An 18,447-nucleotide genomic window follows, 5' to 3' on the forward strand; every position below is an offset into this window, starting at 1 on the left:
ACAAAGTGATTACAAAGTTGACATTTTCAACTGTCATTTGTGTCTTTTACGTGCAATTAGGACGGTTAACACAGCTAGCAACTAAAACAACGTCTTCTGTGTTTTCCATGCTGAATATAGATCCATACCATATTTCTGAATGTTGCCAACATTTTTTTCATCCAGCATGCTCCATAACATATAGAGCTTGAAAACTCAACATAGCTATATATACCATCCTGTATATTGTTCAGCCTTCCTGTTTCAGATTTTCTCAGCCTGAATGAACTTCATACATATCTCGACACATCACGTAAAACAGATTTCTTTTAAAAGCTTCTCTTGTCTTCTTGCATCCTGACTCTAATGTAAAACATCTCGCTGAAAATATTAAAATTTTAGCCTTCTTCACTCAGCAACTGGGTCCACACTGAAGAGTGGTGTTGCTGATGCGATCTTGTAGTACTTACGGTAAATATAGAGCATTTTAGAACCCCAGCACCTCCCCAAAAAAAAAAACCATTTATGATTATCTAGTTGTCAGTTTGGGTCAGTTTAAGGTTGGATAATCTGTGCCACCAACTGATTTTTCAGTGTGTCTCTGATTTAATTTTCATACCAAGCATGTGCTTTGTGTGCTGTAAAAGCTTTTTCATGGTAAAAACTGACACTTCTTAAGGTTGTAATATGATAAGCAAGCATTCATAGTAGACTGAATGACTACCCCTTAAAAACGTCTCCCCGATTCTTCAAACTTGGATCAACTGGACTTTCATCTGCTGAAGGTAACATATTGACTGCCCTAACTACACAACCTCACCTTCAAAAAAGGCTCAGCTACCTACTTGGATGAAAAATTTCTATTTCATAAATAGGGTTGTGTTAAGTATTTCTAAATAAGTGTCGGTACACACACAGGAAGTTGCACTAAGGATGCAGCGGCCAAAACATAAGCCTATTTGCCAATAACCTTTCTGCTGTGGACAAAAATAGAAACCAAAAATTCATTCCCGTGAGTCACACAGAGAGAAAAAGACCTTGCTATCTCCACTGCAGAGCCTGTCTCCCCATCTCCCCTGGTCCATGAGAGCAGAACACACTGGAGCGCTGGCTTTTGACCACGGCAATTTTAATCAGTCTTTTTCACACTTCATTGGGAATTCATCGCCGCCTTCCCCCTTCAAACATTGTTTGGGAGAGTTATCAGCAGCAGGCAGCATATCCGGTAATTATACATGCAAGGTAACGCTGGGAGCTGGGCTGAATTTTTCAGCCAAGTGCATGTGCTGCTGAGAGCACCGGAAGGTATGACTGCTTCATAATGCTGCGAGTGCAGTGGTCATGACAGAAGAACGCTCTCTGGCAGTCACATCCAGAGACCAGCTTTTTAGCGGATAAGATAGCAGGGAAAAATAAGTTAAATTCAACTTGATTTGCATTACACCAACATGTTCCACTAGAATGGCAAAGGTGATATTCGTTAATGTAAATCCAGCTGAATGAATTAAAGCAGATTGCTGTGATACAAAGACAAGCCCACAGCAGATGGAGAGTGTGAGTGTTTCAGCACATTACATATTTGAAAGTGTTGCAGAGGCATGGTGCAAACACTACTCGAGACTAGATTGCTAAAAATTTTGATGGTTCAATGTGATTGTTTACTGTGTGAGTAAGAGGCCAGCTGTTAATATGTTCAGAATACAGAGCCAGGAAAATGCAACAACAAAAAAAATAAATAAATAATGCACACAAACAGAACAACACATGCACCAACTCCACCAGTCAGACACAAGTGGGTGCTCCAGGGGAACACAGCGGTGGAGGCACAACAGTGACTCATCCAAACGGTCACACACGCACGCACGTCCTCCGTGGCAGTCGGGCTGTCAGATAGCATCACCGCCGCGCCTTCGGAGTACTGTTGACAGGTGTGGCCCGCCAGTCACGCATGCACACACCAGCCAGCCACGTCCTCCAACCCCTCGCCTGACAGGAAGCCACATGTGATAATGCACCCCATTCTCAGACCCCGTGCATTCAACAGAGGCAAAAATGAAAGCCTGTATGTTTTGCCCAGGTGTATGCATGCTTATGTGCGCTACATGCATGAAATAATCTGGTGTGCGCCTATGGCACGTCAAGGCCAATCTGTGACGAGGATACATATATGGAGCTTTGAATAGTGGGCAGAAAGACATTGAAACAGTTCAGGCGATGCAGAGAGATGAATACAAGAACACAGAGACTGAGTAATTCTCTCTGCACTTTGTGTGGGTTGTACAATATGGTAATATATAGGTGTATTATGTATTTTTCTTATTAGAAATTATCTTAAAAGTGGGGTAGAGCTATTGACACTGCATTCTATGGCTGTATAGAGAGGCTATATATGCAAAGCAAATTTTAAACAAAAGAACAGAGCTTCTGCAAGTGTGAAAAGATACAATGCCTTTCAAAGTTACTAAGTCTCCTTAAACTTTTTTACACTTTGGCAAATTAAAAATTTGAATTTAAATGTTTTATTGGAATTTATGTCAAAAACTACTAAAAAGTTGCACATAATTGTGACGATAAAAAAAAGAGAAAAGTCAAGCCTATATATTCAGCATGTCCTCAGTAAATGTGTCTCCTCCAGCTTTGCACAGCTACACTTTGAAATTTTTGCCCATTCTTTTATGCTAAATAGTTCAGAATCAGATTAAATGGGAAGTATCTGTAAATATCAGTTTTCAAATTAAACCACAGATTCTAGAATAGATTCCGGGCTGGACGTTGACTGTGCCATTCTAAGCCCTTTCACTGTTCAGTTCAAGCTTTATGTGTAGGAGGTGGAATCCGGATGCCAGTCAAAAAACAGTGAGCATGTTTTAGGTCTCCTCTTGGTTAAACAGACCTGAACCAAATGAACAGGTATTGACCCCTAATATGAGAGATCTGAATAACTTGATGACTTGAGATAATTCAGCAGGAACATGCCTGTAACACGAAGGACACAGGCTTTTGAGGACTGGATAAGGTCAGCCCATGTAACTGTCTGCTAAGAGACGAACCTCTGCGCCGGTCTCAAGTATTTTTGCAACATCTTAAGGCTTTTCTTCCTGGCTTGACCTGCAATTAGAGCCACGCATCTTCATATCATCTCTGACTAACAGCATAATTCTTTCATAACTTTGTTTTACAGGTTTGTGTCAGACCTGACCATTCTTATTACCCAAGGCCTTGCTGTGTCCACTGCCTGACTTAAATCAAACTGCAAATATAACCTCTCATGGCTTTCCATTGACAACTCTCAGTTTATTAAAGGATTTTATTTAGGGGTATCAGCAAAAATACATATGCGAGCCACATTTTTGAGATTTTTACATGTGAGCTTTAAATGTGGCTGCAACCTCTCAACGTGTGAGAAAGTCCTAGAGGTATGAATGCTTTTACAATGCATCGAAAAGCAAAGCAGCACATCAAAGCAGGAGGCCAGTACCATAAACGGAGCTTGAAAGTCTGAATGAGCTTGCTACCTGTATCACTATTCATTGCTCACTCCTAATTAGAGGTCCATATGTTTGGAGGGAGACACAAAAGCGTGTAAACACTCACAAAGGCGTATGCAACACATCCAAACACATGAACAGATGGACAAAACGCACACACACAGACATTCAAACACAGACAACAGCCACCCACACCCGTGCACATCCCTCAGAACACACACACGTACACACACAGACGTATGCAGCCCACTCTTCTGCCTCTAAGCAGTCTCGTCCAGTTACTACAAAGCCCACCAGGAACTCTTTGCAGATCAAATAATCATGCCTTCCATCTGTTTCCATTTCTCTGCATTAGCTTGGCGAAAGGCACCCCATAGAACATGTTAAGAAGTGCTGCAGCCATTGGTAAAATAATGATTTCTTTCTCAGCCCACAGCTCCTCACAATCTCCATCCACAGCCAATCCAGCGACGAGGAGTAGACGTGTTCAGTCCTTACAGCCTTCTACAATGTCATCTCGACGCAATATATTGTAGGACTCAACACTTAAATGAGCTTTTAATAGCCTATGAATAGTTATTTTGATGCTGTTATGAAATACACTTTAGGTTATGGAGCAAAGCTACATCTCATAAATGTTTTTCATGAATCCTTTTGGGACCTCTTTGATTTAACTTCGTTGCTTTTGCAGTAAGAAAAGGAATCACTTCCTATTCCTGTATCTTTTCTTCTTTGACTAAGCAAGGCTGTATAATCTATTAATTTGACATGTTCAATTACTAAGACGGCCTGAAAAGACATAATGCACAAACTGTGGGATAAAAATGAGTAAGTGAAAATGATAATTTCACCATCTTCCTCACACAGCGAGGTGGCAAGACGAGATTCAGCCTGCGAGAGTAAGTGCCATCTCGCCATTGAGCCGAGGCAGAGTGGCGGTGGTGATGTCGTTCAGGGGGCGAAGGGGGTGGGTGGAGGGGAGATGTTTGGTCTCTGTTATGCAAGATGGAAATGAGTTTGCCACGGTCTGCTGTAGCCAAGCTATTTTGGAGCGACTCACATCGGAAAACGCTGGGCCGAGCAGGAAAATTAGGTCACATACACGGGGCAGGGCAGAGCTGTCTTACGGGGAGGGGGGAGTGAGCTAGCGAGCAAAACGGCAGCAAGGGCTAAGACTAAAGAAGCAAAACGTGTTGCACTATTTATTCAGGGCAAGGGGCTGCTCAGATTTGAGTAAAACGAACAAGATGCTGGAGCTTAAAGAGGAGAAACCAAAGAAGCGTTTTAACAGGGACCTGGCAATGACCTGAATACATTGCAGCACTGGAAGGGGGGGAGCGAAGAGCTGGCTCTGAGTGCTTAGCTTCATATTTCTCCTGCATTTTGCAGCAGATCACACCATACTCTATGACTCTGTTGCCTGTGTAAAGAAAGCGATGCTGACACAGAGGATTTGATTTATTATGCATGATACTGTGGGGCACAATTGGTGAGGAAGAATGAGAAGCGATGGCATCCTCCTTGTTAACAGTAAATATGCGGTCCATCCATCTCGTTAACCACTGAACTGAGATAAAGAAGGGAGGGAGGAAAAAAATTTACTCTGACATCCCTTCCTCCCTCGTCACCGTTATATTTGGACTAATATACAATTGAACAGGGAAAATTCTGTTATAGGGAATTGGTTAGGAATGAAAAGGGAGATGCAATGCAGTTGGAACTAAAGCGAAAGAACTGACAAGGGGGGTACAAAGGGAGACAATGAGGCAAAGGAGGAGCTGCAGAGAGAATATGTGAGCATGCAAGGACAGAAACAAGACAGACATGCTATGATAAAGGTAAGACAGTGGGAGCAGAGGACAAGCAGTCATGGGAGAGCATTCCCAGCTGTAACTAGAAGACCCAGAGGTGCACTGTCAGCACTTTCAGGAGACCACTTCTGAGGCGACCTACAGGTGGAAGGTGGAAATGCCCTACTTTGAGGAGTGCCTACAAACAAACTCACACCTTCCAGGCATCCACAGGAGACTTGTGTACTTTGCTTACAAATGATCAACTACGATTATGGTGTATGTTCCAAACCACCTTGTTTCTACACTAATTTTATCTCTAACAGTCTTGGTGAGGTTACATGAGCGATTTGGAAGGTTAAAAGACCCACAGTTTAATACCAAACTGTGGGTCACTACAGTTTTGAGTTTGCTGAATTCTTTATTATAGTACAATTCTTGATGGGGTATGGTAACCAACAAATTCAGAACATTTTGGAAATTACCTGCACCGATTAATCTTCTGCTGTTCCGGAAATGCTTTCCAGGCAGTGAAGCTGTTATTTTGGGAGGTAGGTCATTTCAGTGTGATGAATGTGCCGATTCAACCTCACAAAGCACATATGAAATCGAAGCTGGAGATTTCAATAATAAAAAGTACAGCAACAGTTGCACTGTTCATATACTAGAGATTTAGTATGATAAAACATCACTTATTACTAAAGAAGCTTTCATCATGGAGTGGAATTATTGCCTAGATTATCATGGTCCTGCAACTAACAGGGAAAGCTACAGAAGCACATATTTTATATTAACAAGCACGGTTACAGCCTACTTTATTGATTGTTATTACTGAGAGCATGAAGCCTCGTGGGCTGATTACAGATGGTTTGAAACACATTAAAATATTTTATTTTTTGTATTCACCTCAACAGTAACACAGACATTGAGCAAATTTTGGCATCTGTATTATTAGACTGTGGCTCTTCTTACTAAGCAGCCCAATCCTTTGTGACGAGTAGAGTGTGTGTAATTACCTAATAAGCTTGTATTATGGAGATTCAATGCTTATTCTAATGAAAATTTAGCCTTTCTAAAATACCTTTTTCTTTGCTTAGAGGGCAATAAACAGCTTCTTAGCACATTATGCCCAATGTATGTATTTTTTTAATTAGTCAACTGGGCTAACCTTGAAATAATAAAGTTACCACTGACCAAAAAATGCAGCACTGATTTACTCAAAACCCTGTAGGGTTACGGAAATCTTTTTTTATGGCAGTTTTAGATAGAGTAGTCTTTTACTTAGCAGATAAAATATTGATAGTTTGACTTTTTGGGTCAATATGCCTTAGAAAAGACCAGGACTATGCTGATCAGAAATGCCTAATTTTCAAGCTTAAATTGACCAAATACATGTTTAAAAGATAACACTGATTTCTCACTGAATGTATTTTCTATTGACCTTGAGCTGCTCAACCTCCTTTGACTTACAACTGGATCATTGGCTCTAGCATAGTTAGCATACAGAACGAGTTGCGCATACAATCAGATCAAATTTTGTAGCATCAACAATGTAACACCAAGACCTCAATGGTTGTTCATCGGTTCCTGAAACATATGTGAAACACAAATGTGACTCTTCTGAGTATCCCTCTGTCTATTTAGAAACATGTGGCCATCATTTCAGAAACTGTGTGCTCAAAGTCCTTCATGAAAAGTAATACTAGTCTTGGCTGGTGGGGATTTAGGCACCCAAAGCACTTTTTATATTGGAGCACACATATCCAAATAATTAAAAGGTGAAAAGTCAACTGCATGGCAGCTCTTCTTTATTTTGGGTATAATTTCTAAACACACCATAGTCAATTAGTTTAATTTTTCCAACTTGCTAGTTCTAACCTCTAAATATTGTTTATACTTTTGGATTTCAGCTATTCTTTTTAATAGACGTATCTACTAAAATCATAAAAAATCTGTGGTTTGTGTATTTAAAAAAGATGTACTTAAAAGGGGTGCATTTTCTTTTAACCAAGATTTTATGTATTATTTTACAAAGTCTGCTACACAAAGCTAATGTACGGAATGCAACCCAGGAGCAATATTATCACTGCTTATGTTAGCGATAACAACTAGATTGCACATTTTTAAGAATTTTTTTCAAGACACTTTCACACATTTCCTCCCTACAAAAATGAGAACAAATCTTATTGCATTCTGTGCAAGATCGTCCTTTATTCCTTCCCACAGCTGCAGTCTAAAAGATGGAAGAGCTCATATCTTTGCATTACCGTAATAATCACAATATGAGTACCTACCTACGGAATAAAATTTGGTGGTTTCTAATATGACTAGTTGAATGTTTCTGCCAACTTTTAGTCTGAACTCTTTTCAGTGAATGGGTCAAATCAATAAGGACAAATCCAACAGCACATAAGCCTGAGAAATAGTAAGGTTAGAGGTCAGCACTTAGCTAGACTCAATGAGGCTAATGACCACAGAGCATGCCAGAAACCTGGGTGTCATAAAGGACTCAGACCTACATTTAAATAATCGATTACATTGATAAATGAGCCCTTGATTGTCTTTAAATATTTTTAAGACAGAATAAAAAAACAACTGCATGCTTTTGTTTTAAGTAGTTTAGATGTGATTGTAACCAGTCTTTACCAACCCCTGTAATAAAATCAATCAGGCTGCTGCTCATCAAAAATGCTGCTGCCAGAGTCCTGACCTACACCAAGGAAATTGATCACATCACAGTAGTGAACAGTGATCTGTGCTTTTAAGAAGGAAAGATAAAAAATAAAAAAAAACATCTAGAAGACATTGAATGGTACTGGGCAACAACAGATTTCAGAGCTATGTAATTTTGACCATAAAGTCATCAGCAATCTTCTTAATGAGTTCACCATGACAAGAAGAGAAAGTAGCATTTAATTTATTTAATCTTCAACTCTGGAACAAACTTTCTGAAAATGTGCATTTTGCTGAAACTTTTAGTTAATTTATCTCAGGATTGAAAATATTAATGCAGCTTTCCATAAAGATAAGTTCATTTTATCAGTTCATTTTAAAGCAGTCGCTCTTTATTTTCTTGTTATGCTTAAATTTTTATATTGAAATGAATGTCGTTATTATCTTTAATGTACTTTATGTTTCTTTCTTTTATTCTCCTGTAAAGCACTTTAAATTACTTTGTATGAATGGGGCTATACACATAAACTTGCCATGCCTAATTAATTCACTGCATCTCTGACAAATAGTTAACAGACAACAAAGAACATGCATTAAGCAGGAGGTCCATTTTATCCAAACTTACAGGGCTTTTTACATTCAGAAAGGCCTCGAACAATGAAAATAAATCAAAAGTTAGCGCTTGACAAAATCCTGTTCACATTCGAGTTTGATTTTCTAAGCTGGTCAAAGCTCGGCATAAACACTAAGTGGTCAAATTGAATCTAAATCATTGTTGCCCAAACAAAAGCTGTATGTTCACGAAGCAAAGCTATTGATCTGGGCCGTGTTTCCCATGGGTCTCTGTGGAAGTCTGCCTGCGTGTCAATATTTATGCATTTATGTCTGTTTATGTTCCAACTGTTGCCAGCGCTTGGTTCAACTTGAATATTTGCATGCATTTATGTGAAGTTGCCTGCGCACCGCGAGCCCTTTTGCCGATGTGTGTGTTTGCGTGCGTGCGACGCGCAGTCAGTCCTAAAGAGGGGCCGCGCTGCTGTCATGCGATGACACCTCTCATTTGCTGCTGTCCCGTGAAGCGGAGCTGAAGGCAGAGGTCAGGCCACCCTCACAGAGACGCTGCAGCTCAGAGCGCATCATGTCTGCCTGCCTCCCGACGCCGCGCACAAGCGCGCCCGTATTCTTGCATGTAACGATCACAAGGCCCTCATTTGCATACGCACATCACAGATGTGTGCTTGTTCGAGCTCCACAAATCATTTGGATTTTCAATTAACTGCGCTTCTTTGACCTTCAACACACACACACACACACACACACACACACACACACACACACACACACACACCAAAAACTCCATAATGATAAAATACTATTTGATCATAAAAAAATACGTTTTTCTATCATCACTTTGAGCACCCTCAATGCAAGCCTAACCTTGTGTTAGTAACTCTCTGGAATCTTTTTTTATAAATGAAATGCAATAGTGCCTCAATCGGTAATAAACCTCTGTCCCAACACCTCCAGCCTCCTCCCCCTTCCTACCCCTGTAAGCCATCCATTTGTCTTGACCGGTGTCACATGCCGTCATCAATTCCCCATTAGACAGAATAATATTCACCCAATATTGCCCGCGTGTGACTGGGAGATTTCAGAGTGATCAAAACCGACAAATCGGATTTACGGTGCTCGCATAAATGAACAGACTGAGCCCTCCCTGATTGCCCCGTTGAATAATGGATGCCTGTTTGGTAATCATTTTCCAATAACGCAGCGCTTTTACACGAGCTCGGCCCGTCCTGTTCCTTTGGTTTTAGTTTCCTTCCTTTTGTTTCTCTATGGTGGATCTGTGTGCCTCTTTGACCTGATGAGTCTGGGGACGAGTTGGACTCTCAGTGATGACGCTCAGCTGATAGCATCGTACTGAGGAGGCGGGTGTTGTTATCACTGAAACATCTCCTTTTATGATTCATGTTATCATTGTCCAGAGAAACAAAAGGTCAGGAGGTTCTGATGCTACATCTGATTCAATCGCAAAACTTTTTCCAGACTTTTTGCTAAAAGTATAAATCCGTTTGGACTCACAGGAATCACATTTAGAGTAAACCAAGTTTTAAACTGGACATCTGTTATCTGTTTTTGAGACTTTTACATTAAAGAAAGATAGTTTCCTTACTGTACTGACCGATGAGTGTTAAACTGAACAGTTAAGCTTTGTGAACAACTACTAACGTTCTATTGTGGAAATACATAAACGTGACTTAATTTCCTTTTTCTTTTTGGAGCGGGTGGGGGCAGTATTACGACCTCCTTAAAATATGGACTTACCAAATCTGAGCTAGAAACTTCTGCACAGATTCCAGATTTGTTAAAACACTGTTTATTACTTTTGATATCATCTTGATTTTTATTTTTTATTTTTTGTCAACACACTTCATCAGCAACTGATTTTCCGGGTATGTTTGTGATTTAGAAAACTGAAGTCTGACTTCAGCATATAATCGGCCACAGCAAGCATAAAAAAGACTGGCTTTTCTAGTGTTGCCCCAATCAGTGAGTAAGTGATTGAAACCAGACTATTTTCCCTTGGTTGGTGATTGAGAGGAGAAATGTTGAAAATTCTGTTTTTCAATGTAGTGTGTGGATCTTTATTTGAAACCACCGTTGCAATGAAAAAAAAATATATATATATATATTTCAATTGTTTCTTGGTTGGATATACATTTAAGATTCAATATTGAGTATTCAAAGAACATTTTAAACATTTCTATACTTTAGTTAAGTCGCGCATTCACATTCTGAATATTAGTAATATATTTACCAAATTGATGAATTCTAACTACTAATATTTCACACGTCAGATTTATATTTTTTTGTCTAAGATGCTAAAGCTTATAAAGTGTTAGCGAAATTGTATAAGAAAACTAAGAACTTTCCCAAAATGTAAGTTAATCGTAATCGATTTCACAATTTTTAACAAAAGTAAAGAAATCAAATTTCCCTGATATCAGTACAGAAAGTGAAAAATTAGCTCGGTTTTATACTTCTTGTAAAATGTGATTAAAATGGTACAACTCTGCCCCCTGCTGACCTTATAACTCAGTGAACATTAGTAAGTGTAGTCTTTTGTTTCAGACAAAACAAGATCAACATTTTTCACATGATCTTTTTTTTTTCCTTCCTAATATTTGCAGATGGCTAGCATTGCTCCGTCTCATTTTCTGTCATTTATGATTATGCAACCTTGAGGTTATATTAAATGATGTGCTAAACCTTAATGTAATCCTGACACCAACGCAATCAGACTCGTGTTCCCTGCTCTGATGATATCATAGCACCGTTCTGCTCAGCTTCTCCTGAGCTCGTAATTTTCTTCAAGGCACAGTTGTGCTGCTAATGGGAAGAGGCCAAAGCAGGTTATGAAAATCTTTATTTACAGCTAGCTGCCAGCCTGTGTGAAGTAGGTCACAGCAGCTCCTGAAATGGAACGAACCTTGCTCACACCGTTTAATACTTTTCTTCTGACGGCTCGCAGCTTCACAAAAGCTCCAAAGGGAAAGACACAAACGCTTTTCAGTCCAACTCAGCAAGGGCATCTTGAGTCTACTTGTAATATATACATATAAAAAAAAACATCTTCATCTGTGGAAAACACAGGGTTTTTTTTTTCTTTCTTTCAAAGATAATAAAAACACGAGAAATTTGTGAATTTCTCTGTTGCCCTAAATACTTAGTATTCAACTGGTTGGGTTTCCACAGCAGGTGAACAGCATATCCCCTGAATGTTATCAAACCATGAAAAGGAGCTGAGCTGCACAGCCTGGTATTAATCAGGATGCTGCCATACATCAAATGATCTCCATGGCCTGCAGATAAGGCAGGTTAATATAAAGCTACTGCAGCCTCGTCGGGGCACTTTATGCTCATCATCACACAGTCAGACATCTGCAACTTATACAACATGTCAGACGCTCCTGGAAAGGTGTGTAGCCAGCGTAGTCCCCCTGTGGTGATGGATGCCTGTGGGAGGCTGTTATGCCACAAGGTGAAAATGTCCATTAATCAGCCCCACTTCCTTCACTGCCTTGGCTTTCCCATTACCAGCACACTCCAAGCACCCTGATTGGTTTTTAATTGGCCTGCCCGCCAGGAGATAGATCACGTTTTCCCCGAGGAAAAGAACAAAAACGAGTGTGTTTGTGTGTATGTGTGAGAGACGGGGGCACCTGTGATTTTTCTGGAGGAATACCCTAGTAGAAAGAACAGTCAATCCATTAATTATTGTATACAAATGAAAGCTTAAATCAAGACATGGGCTGGTATAAAGGTATGTCAATGTTAACAACTATGGATTAAAATTGTTCCTTTAGTTGGAACTTCTTTTGATAAAATGTCAAAGAAAATCCTGAGGTAAACAGAGATTTTTTTCTTTTGTTGTTTGCAGTTTAAAGAGTTAGGCAGTGTTTCCCCTCCCCAACACGTTGCTGTGCATTGCTAGCTTAAAGAAAGCTCCAGAAAGTTTTCTGCACTTACAAGAACAACAAATTGAGTTGCTTGGAAACTTTTCATAAAAGTGTCACGATGTGGGAATCATTTTCATTAGGTTAACAATCTTTTAAAACACAGTAGCATCTTTGTTAAGCAGTAGAGTGCAGACTGGCTATCCAAATTAATAACCCCACTATTTGCTTATGTTTAACACTTTTTTAAAAAGTGTTTAATTTATATTTTTGGACAATTCTGGGTTCAAATCAAATTAACACTCTTTCAGATATTGCTCTAATGGCAAACATCAAAAGTTGCTTTATCGGCACATGTAGAATAATGGTCGCTTAATTTTTTTTAATGTTTATTTTTTATTTGAAATCTTGAAACTGTGGTGTTTTCTTATCAATATCATCGTTAACAGGAATCTCATACTGGCCCACACCTAAGTTAAATCATTATTATTTATCATTAAAATGGAAGGAAAGACTTGGTTTCAAAATGACCAAATTCTTGTTTTTTTCCTCTAGTTCAATCCAAATCAAGAGCTTGGATCAGAATAAGGAATATACCATAATTAATAATGTGTATACTGGCAGGCGCAGCAGGAGTGTATGTGTGAAGGACGCGGGAGAAGCTACATCTTACACTGAGTAGTTGTCAGTATTGACAATATGCCTGCTCAAATAGATCATTCTCCTCTGCACCCTAGCGTGACCATGTCACTGAGACTGATTGGAAGACCACATTGATTCCCTTCAGTATCTCCACATGCACATTTACAAAGCCGGTGTAACGACAAGCAGGTCCTACCGGCTTTCTCAAAATAGCTCATAAAAACAAAAATGAGTATTTAAACCTCTGCAAGTATTCTTTATTTTAAAGGAAAAATAGCTACAGAGGGGTAAAGTAGAATATAAGCCATCCCACAGCAGGGAGCCATGATCGTCAGCTCTGCACTAGAGAGATTCAGTGGTGTGGAGCTGAAAGAAGCACTGTCTGAAGCTGCGTCTCGTACACCAGCAAGTCTTCCTCTAGGGGACTAGGAAGGTTTCCACTGCATCTCAGGTTTATTCCAGACTAAATAACATTTTGTTTGTCTTTTACAGCAACTATTTTGTAAAGCTAATAAACGATATATGTACATTAGTCTCTTCAATTTTAAATATGTCAGCTACTAGATGTTACATCACAATGATCGTTGAAAAGAAAGTGTATTGGGATTAGAGAGCCACCGATCTGACTTTTCCTGACCTACACGGATTTCAGGTTTTCAATAAACTAAAAAAAAGTTAACTGAACTACATGTTGTTGGTTGATGCTCCCACCAGAAACGGGGGCAGTTTGTAGTTTTGGTGCATTCAACAAACATGGAAAAAAAATAAAAAATTTCAGAAATATACCTGATGTCCATTCGGGAGGGAAAAGCGGCCAAATCTGATAATCAATTCTCTGGCAGATTGATTGGCGCATCGCTAATGAGGATGACACTCTTAAATTATGTCTTCTTCCAACCAAACCGATGCTAATCAAACAAAAAAGGCAAAAATGTCCCAGTGGCTTCCCCTTCATTTACTTTTAGTGTAATTTACAGTTTAAAGAAAAGGGAAATGTACTTTTCTTCATAAACACTGAATGCATGCAGCAGCGGTTCAAAATATTCAGAAAATTAATGCTGTTGAAGAACAGTCCCTCATGTTTTATTTTATTTATCATGTATTTACAGTCACATTAAGTTGAAGTGCTCAGTCATGCCAGACAAGTAGACTTATAATGCTCCTCACCATCTGACCCATCCTTGTCAGTTGCATAAAGGGGATCCCCAGGAGGCATTTTACTGCTAAAGGACTCTGCACTTTTCCTCACAGTAAGAGTGAACAGTGCATCTTATAACCCAACAGTTCAATCTTGCACCGACTTTCCTCCTGGCTCCAGCTCTAACCAGACTGTTATGATTAACAGGGGCTGGGTCCGTTTGCTGTTATTCCACAGCAAGGGAGAGAAAGAGAGATGAGCAGAAACGGCAGGGAGGGAGTTCCTGCGACGCTGGACCTGGTAAGACCCAGGTAGCGTGCTTTCCCACTATAATTTAATCACATTCAGCTGTCTGCCTGTCCTTGGCTCAGCTCAGCTCAGCATAGCACATCAGGCACTGCGGTGGCACAAACACGCGCATTCCCAATAACAACCAAGACATCGCCTTCCTCTCACATCTTTAAGAAGATCCCGGAGAACACGGCTTCACATCCCGCCGAGCAGCTCATGTCAGTCTCTGTGCACACATGGAGGGAAACTGAGCTAAACACACCAACAATCATTGTTACAGTCTGATGAAAGAGGTGAAAACATAACCTCAACACGCAAAGCGTCTTCCCTACAATTTAATCGAAACTCCAGATAAAATATTACTGAAAACCATTAAAAATAGGATAAAATTCTTTGTGTATCGCCAGAAGTCTCCAACCTCTTGTCTACGCCGTTTGTTGACATGAAGAGCACTTAGTTGGGCGCACTTTGTGCTTAAGCATTGTTATGTGTCCTGATAGTAAAGAGGCAAGTTGCACTGCATCTGTACTGTAAATACCACCCACGGGAGCACACACAACATCTGCACTGTACTTTCTTTAAGACTAACTCCCAAAACAAGCACAAAACAGAGACAAAGTGGACTGGTGCATGAGCTACGCCAACCATGTAACTCAAACACAGAGCTTGCCATTATTTGAAGCCTAATAGTTTCATCTAAACTATTTTTTCTCACAGTTTCCTCCTTGTCCAACTGTTCAGTTTATCTCTAACACTTCAGATGCAGAGGCTTGAACTAAAAGTGACTGAAAACTTAAGGAATTTGCTAAATTTTAAATAACGAAATGTTCTAAAACAGAAATATTTGTATGTTGGTATTTTATTAGTTCTTAGCAGAATTGTTGATGACAAGAAAAGCTCATTCTAAGTTTGGATTGCCAGAATTACCCGCACCAGAAGAAGAAAAACTTCTAGAACTTCTCTTTAAATTAGAACTAGTATCATAAGAATTTGACTGCAATAGATTGAAGAAGACATTCTCTACTTTTAGAGAACAAATCACCTGTAAAATGCCAGGAGCTGACTGTTCCCATGAGCTACAAGAAACCACAAACAACAATCCCAGACTAACAGACAGCACATGGAAGGACAAAGTGTGGCAAGCGGAGTCCAGTATCAGCCAACAACAATGGAAAAGACGCAAAATGCCATGAGCAAAGCAGAAGGTACCTACCAACTGCAGTCGTGTCTTTAAACTTTTCCTCCTCCTCTGCTACTATTTCCCTTTATTTCACTCCCAATGAATTCCCTTACTGAGCTCACTGCAAAGTTCTGCTCTCCTCTTGCATGCAAATCATTTTTCACGACTTGAGAGATGACTGTGGGAAGGAGAGAGCGCGAGAGAGAGAGCAGGAGAGAGAGAGAGAGGGAGAGAAGGAGAGAGTGTGAGCGGAGGCAGAAAGGATGACAGAGGGGCGGAGGAGTGGAGATAATGGTTGGGAGGCAGACGACCAATGGGCCTGGAGCCTAATGGGGAGGAAAAAAAAAAAAAAAAAAAAAGAAAAACAGGAATCAGGACACACCAATGAGGCGCAGCCTGGAGAGGGAGCACAGTCCGGAGGAGACTGAGAGAAAGAGGGAGCTCGCATGGAGAGATAGAGATGGAGGGAGGGAGAGAGAGAAGAACCGTGCATAGAGGATGAGCACGGCAGGAGGAGAGAGGCGAGAATCCCAGGCGAGATGGAGAGGCTGCAGATCAGAAAGAACAAAAAGAAAAAGACAAGAGAGAGGAAGGAAGGAGCTGACTTACCCGGGTACAGCCAGTGGCATCCTTCACACACTGCCTTCCAGACTCCACACACACATTCACCCACCCGGTGATAGAGGCGCACGCCGTGCTGCCGCTGAGACCAACCAATAGCAAAAACAACAAAGGAGAGGACTGCCAGAGCCGACTGGTATACCCTAAAGCAATTGTTCCTGTGCGCGTGTGTGTATGTGTGTGTGTCAGGGGGAGAAACTGGGAGTGTGTATGAGCATGTGTTTGTGCAGAGAGGGAGAGACAGCTGAAGGAAGCTGAATCGCTCCGTTCTTGGTCCTATACAAGCTGAACTGCTTCCCTCCTCTCTATCTAATGTGTATCTGGCTCTTCTCTGTACACTCGGCATGTATGTATCCTCCAACACTCTCCCGCCCCTGCGCTCCCTCTGCCTGCTAATGCACCCTCCCTTCCCCTTCTCTCTCTTATACATTTATTCAGGGCTGCAGACTGTCTGCTCTCAGAGTCAGATCTTCCCACGGGGAAGAGATGGAGGGGAGGGAGGGTAGAGAGTCAGGGAGAACAGAGGAGGGCTGGAGACGACACTGAGCCATGTGGAACATCGTCGGTGCATTCATTTTAAATGCACACATTTGTGTGAGAAATCAGGTTCGGTTTGGCTAAAGTGCATAATGTTAAGACCAGAGTGAAGAATCCTCCGGAAGCAGCCCAGAAACAGCGAAAATGTGAGAACTTGCAGGGAAGACAACTTCCAAAAGGGAAAAAAAAAAACGTCTCTAATGTAGACAAGGCACAAATCACTCAGAAAGATGCCGGAGCAATGATCTGAGGCAGAGCTGGCTACAGGCACAAGCAGTAAAATGCTATCAAAAGTGTTCCTTGCACCTTTTTATATTTTCTCATGTAACGAACACAAACACATAAATTACAACTAGAACTTTTCAACAGAAAATGCTTGTTGATATGTGGAAGTAAAAGTACAGATGATCTTAAAAAGTTTTTAAAACAGTTTAAAGTGTGCACTTTAAATTGCACATTCAGTCCCCTACTAAAGAGTTTGCATAACCACTTTTCATGACAAGTAACAGTGCAAAACCTTTATGTTTTCATTTTTGCTCAATCTTCTATTCATAATAGCTGAAGCTCAGTCAGATTTAATGGATAGCTTCTCTTTGCATGAATTTTCAAGGGGGTTTTTTGCCCTGTATTTAGCTCCATCCATCTTCCTTTCAGCTGTCCTGCTTGTTGTCCTGCTGAAGGAAAGCGTCCTCACAACATGATCCTGCAATTAGCAGTTTCTCAGTGGGCATGGTGTGTAAAGGGTGCTGATTTTCCATGTCACATACCATTTTGCATGTAGGCCTGCAATTTAAATTGTTGTTGCTCCACGTTTGTGCCCCTTACATAACGTGTGGCAATTCCTAACATTTAATAATCGTATTTAAATTAATTGTCCATATAGGACATATCCGAGGAGTACACAACTAATAATTGTCCTGTGAACAAATTCTTCCATGTGAGCTGTGAATCTGAGCAGCTACAACAGTTTTACTGTGGAGCTACTTCTTTTTAAGTTACACTTGTCTGGCCTTTCAGCTCAGGTGGTAACAACAAATAACACATATTTACCATACAAATGATTACGTGTGGTGAAAAGGTAACTATGCAGATCATTTTGGTACCGTAAGGATGAAACATGGTGTTGTCAGTATCATGCTGTGGAGAGGCTCTTCTTCAGAACGGATGGCTCCGGAGCCTACAACAGAGCCATTGTAGGCTCCGTTGATGAAACAGTCCAGGGTAGCAGGCCAGAGTTAATGGGAGAATGAAATATAGGACAATCATTAAAGAAACGCTCTTGGAGAATAAAAAAAAAAAAAAACTGGGAACAGAATGGAAATTCACCAAATTGTCAACCCGTCGCTATTTTCGTGAGCAACAGACATTTCAAAAAATTTGACTAGCCGCTTTATTTCTTTTAAAAGCAACTGATGACAATGAAAAGCAGGCACTGGGGTAACTAATTGATGGAGGAAGCACAAAAACATTAACTAACCCAGGTACAATGTGAGAATAAAACTACCAACTAACCAATGCTATAAAACCCACTCACTGTGACATATTTGGCTTCATTCAGGCTGCTGAGAGAGATACAAGATGTAAACCTAAAGAAAGTCTCCGGTTGATTGCTGGCTTGCTGTTAATTAACGCCCTCCCTCGCCAGCTT

General features: G+C 40.5%; 1 protein-coding gene across 6 annotated transcripts in view; it reads right to left on the reverse strand.

The window, feature by feature from the left end:
* myt1lb (myelin transcription factor 1-like, b) overlaps window positions 1-16,723 on the reverse strand; it is a 135,913-nt gene extending 119,190 nt beyond the window's left edge. For 4 of the 6 annotated variants that reach the window (XM_017302504.2, XM_008399628.3, XM_008399630.3 and 1 more), the window contains exon 1: window positions 15,675-16,230. The gene's annotated coding sequence lies outside the window, so the exon portion shown is untranslated. Of the gene's footprint in view, window positions 1-15,674; window positions 16,231-16,250 lie in introns of those variants that run through there. The other 2 variants (XM_017302503.2, XM_081602865.1) reach the window with 2 other exon arrangements.
* Window positions 16,724-18,447: the final 1,724 nt, after the last annotated feature.

This window comes from Poecilia reticulata, chromosome 22, assembly GCF_904066995.2.
Source record: "Poecilia reticulata chromosome 22, P_reticulata-male-v2, whole genome shotgun sequence".
NCBI classification, from domain to species: domain Eukaryota; kingdom Metazoa; phylum Chordata; class Actinopteri; order Cyprinodontiformes; family Poeciliidae; genus Poecilia; species Poecilia reticulata.